A 4,090-nucleotide genomic window follows, 5' to 3' on the forward strand; every position below is an offset into this window, starting at 1 on the left:
CGAAAGCGTTGCAAAACGGGCAGGACATTTTCATCGTTCCCGTGGACGTGGAGTGGATTAAGAAGGTCGTCTTAGTTGTATCCCTGCAGCCGGCACCGCCAAGCAAGCAAACACTCACAAACATAATGCATTTCAAATTGCATTTTTCTTATCTGCATCCCGCGCCGTGCATGGGAAAGTGCATAAATACGCGGAAGAAAATGTGTGCTTTAGCACGCGCCGCTTCACAACGGTACGTCAGCAGAATGTGCAACACATTTTCCCTCGATTTGTGTCAGTATCATGCCACCACTTTAGATCGATGAAAGAATGCCATACGTTCGGGCTGATCGTTTCCCGCTAATTTATGCGCCTTTCGACGGAAAGCATCCTGGAGGAAGTATAGTTGACAGCTAAGAGTTCATTAAAAGTGCTATTAGTTTCGTTCGGGGACGGTAATTTAATGTTCTCCCTAAACGAAATATTATTCAATGCAATTCTAGAAAATCAAATTTATGTTAATATTCGGTCATGAAAGCACGAAACGTGCATATTGAAGCAAAAGTTGATCATACTTACACCTACAGATGAAAACGAAACAAACGAAACAATTGCGTGCTGCTTACCTGCAAAATAGAAACAAAGCAAAAGTTAGTACAAAACTTAGTATGTGCATAAATCAACAAAGCGAAGTTGGGAAGCCAACACAATGCACACATTTTCCAACATATTCCAACCAGCGCTGGGATTGCCCCGATTCCACAACAGGTGTCCTAAAAATTTCTAAATGGAATTTTAAAATTTCACTAACTGCATGAATTATGCAGCAGACAAGTTCCTTCCAATGGGTTCGCGCTTACAACAAAGCAATCCAAACGAATGTGCAAGGAAGCTGGGGCAAAGATTTAAATATTCAAACCCAAAGTCGGTCAACCATTCGGGCGGTCGCTCGTCAAAATTGCATCACCAATTTCGATGCCGTTTTGCCGGAAACCTAACAACAACAAAAAAACAAACAACCCGTACGGTCGATAAACAAACACGCTGGGAAAACCACCGAGCCCCTATCGGTGTTGCTCCGTAGCAAATGGCGATCCCGGTGGCCATTTGGGTAGGTTAAGGTTCGCTTTCCTCGCCCTACCTCCAAAGCCGAATTTAGAAACGATTCAGAAAGAAAAACGTTTCGTTCTGAGGCAAAAAGCAACCACCATTCGGAGCACAGAAAGGATACACCATACCCACCACCAAAGGCCAAATATTGAGCTCTTCAATGTGCAGCCACCACAACCGCACGCTAGACGACCGCCAGACGGGAGCGAAGATGGCCGAAAAACTCACACAAAAAAAAAACAAAGCTTCGCTCCAAAACGATCATGCTCAAGACATTCTTCCTTGTTCCTTCTGCGCTCCCCCCACTCCCGCAGGTCGACAGGATCACTTTAAAACCTTCGACTAAACTTTTCACTAACTCACATACCGCATCACTAAAGTCCCTACCCGGGCTGACATTCGGGCACTCCAAAGCATGCTGCTCGTGTGCCAAAGTGAAGCTATGCTGTTTGTTCTAAATTCCTTGCCGGTGTCCTGTCGGCGCCTCTCGCTCCCTTGCCCCTTGGCTCGCTGCTGCATGACCATCTCAATGCATTTTCTTCCTTCAGCTCATTGCACAACACAACTTTCTGGAGGTCGGTGAGCGCACAATATTTTTGGCATCCGATCAGAAAGCTCCAGCAGCCACCACCAGCTTCAAACCACTCCGGATCCATACGCGGAATAGAACACAAGAACCGGGTTGTGTGTGTGTGTGTGTATGTGTGTGGGGGTGGGTTTAGTGCATGCTGCATGGATGGGAAAATCCCCATCCACACTAGCGATCCAGATTCCACTCCACACTTCCTGCTCAACTGTCAGATTAACCTGCCCCATCGTCAAGGAAACGAGGACCTCCACACACCCAACATACGGTCGCGGTCCGCTTTATAAGCGCATTCCGAACCGATCCACCTACCGCACACACGCTACCGCAAACTGCATTCGCAATGGGTTTTTGGGAAATATTTTCCACCGTATCCTTTGGTCCAGTGCAGCGAATGGGTAACATTTACCGCAAACAGCTTCAATACGATACACAAGCGCGTCGGTGTATTTCCGATTTTTTTGACTGTCCGGTAGCAAAATCAGCATTTGAAATGTGGCCAATGGTTGCAAACACACACACACAGGCGCAGGGGGACGCAAAAGTGGATTTGAAAAACTGGAAAACTATGCTCCAAACTTCTCCGTCCCACATCAGAGTTCGATTCCACATTCGATGCTGATGCTGAATTGTTTTAATGCTGAATTCATTGAATGTTGCACGCGAGTCCTTCGCTGGCGAGTCGGCCAATTCGCCTCCAAAACCCCGAATGCAGGTAAAGGCTCCCGCCGAACCCTAAATCGAACTGGCAGTATGAAATCGGTCGGAAAATGGATAAAACCTGTACCGCTTCCCGGCAATTCGCTGAAAGCTTCTGTTTCTTCGCTATCGGGCGGATGTGGCGCGAAGGGATGCGTTGGCCCACCACGTCCATTCAGCGGGGCCGACTCCTACTACTCTGTTCTCATGCTTAATTTTCATCATACTTTTTCGAAGTTTCCACCATTGTCTCCTCATTTATCAGTGCCAGTGGCGAAGCGAGAGAAAAGAGACCTTGTCCTGCCAGAGTTTCAAAACCTCGCTCCAGCTCCAAAACTTCCGATCACGAAACTTCCCACCCTTCCCCCAAAAGCACCGTCATCAGCCATCGCGGACGTTACTCGGAAGCGGTACAGCTCGATTTCCGGTACACATACAATCAACACCGGAACCTCACCCGTGAACACTGGTCGGCCAATCATCATCTGCAGCAACCCGGCGTGCCATCGCATGCATATCAAGAGAACTGGAATCAGGAGCAACCGTGCGAACATCGAACACCGGAGCGCGATAGCGATACTCGGGTGGTATCTTTTTTTTTCCCCTGTTATCCTTCCATGCCCTATTACCGATACTGATACTCTTCGCCTATTTTTCACGTAAAGTGCATTGGAATGCAGCACCATTTTGCACTGTCCGTCAGGTCCGAACCGTCTCGGATGTCTCATGCCTGACCGCACCAGGATCTGGGGCGGAAGCGATACACCCGATCCCCAATCAGAATTCGGATGGGAAAACATGTGTATGTTCTTGACGTACACCACCACTTTCCGCCACCAGCACCTGGCCGTGACGTTCGTCCCGCAGCCATTACGAATGGGGCCTGTGTCAGTGTGCTGTGGATGTGCAAGATACCAACCATAACCATCAGATCGGTATGATGCAGATCTCTTATTCGCGCTGTGCATCCTTCCCGTTCGGCGGCTATTCCAACAAGCTTCCAACCAGCTCCAGCAAAACCACGGCAGATGATAATTGCTTGGCCAAAAACTCGAGGATGGACAGAGGAACGCCGTTCACCGGAAGTGAGCCCGACTTTTGCGGTTAAACTATTCAAAATAACACACAACGACGATTCGGTTCGGTTGGAATCACTGTCCCCCGGCCCTGGATCGGATTGCATTGCGATCGGTGGCCAGCAACGATACACCCAAAATTCATCTCAATTATCCCCAAACGAATGTTCGAATGCTTCTTCCGACCCACAAACGGCCTCGGCACGGCCTCAGCTTCCACCAATAAGTTTTATGTTTTATTCATTATAATTGATCCCTTTTTGCTCCAGCACGGGTGATTTGGTACACCGCAATAAACTCGTGTGGCGTAATGATGAAGAAATATCGCACCGCACTGTGTCCGGGCCAGTACATGGTCGGCATTGCACCATGCTATCTAATGAGGCGAATGCATTCGATAGCTTTCACTATCATCGATGCATTTTGCATCCTTTCCTGTCTGTGCACGTGTGTACTTTCGACTTGCTGCAGCATCATGCAACCTTCTTAGCCGTTTTATTTTACACTCTTATCACGGATGAAATATTTGCATAACGAGAATCGACATCCGGTCTGGTCTCGAGTTTGTTTACGGCACAGCGAATACGGAACTGCGCCTGAGTACATCATTGAGAAACGATTTACAACATGGCGGATTGGA

Source organism: Anopheles moucheti, chromosome 2 (assembly GCF_943734755.1).
Source record: "Anopheles moucheti chromosome 2, idAnoMoucSN_F20_07, whole genome shotgun sequence".
Classification (NCBI taxonomy): Eukaryota; Metazoa; Arthropoda; class Insecta; order Diptera; family Culicidae; genus Anopheles; species Anopheles moucheti.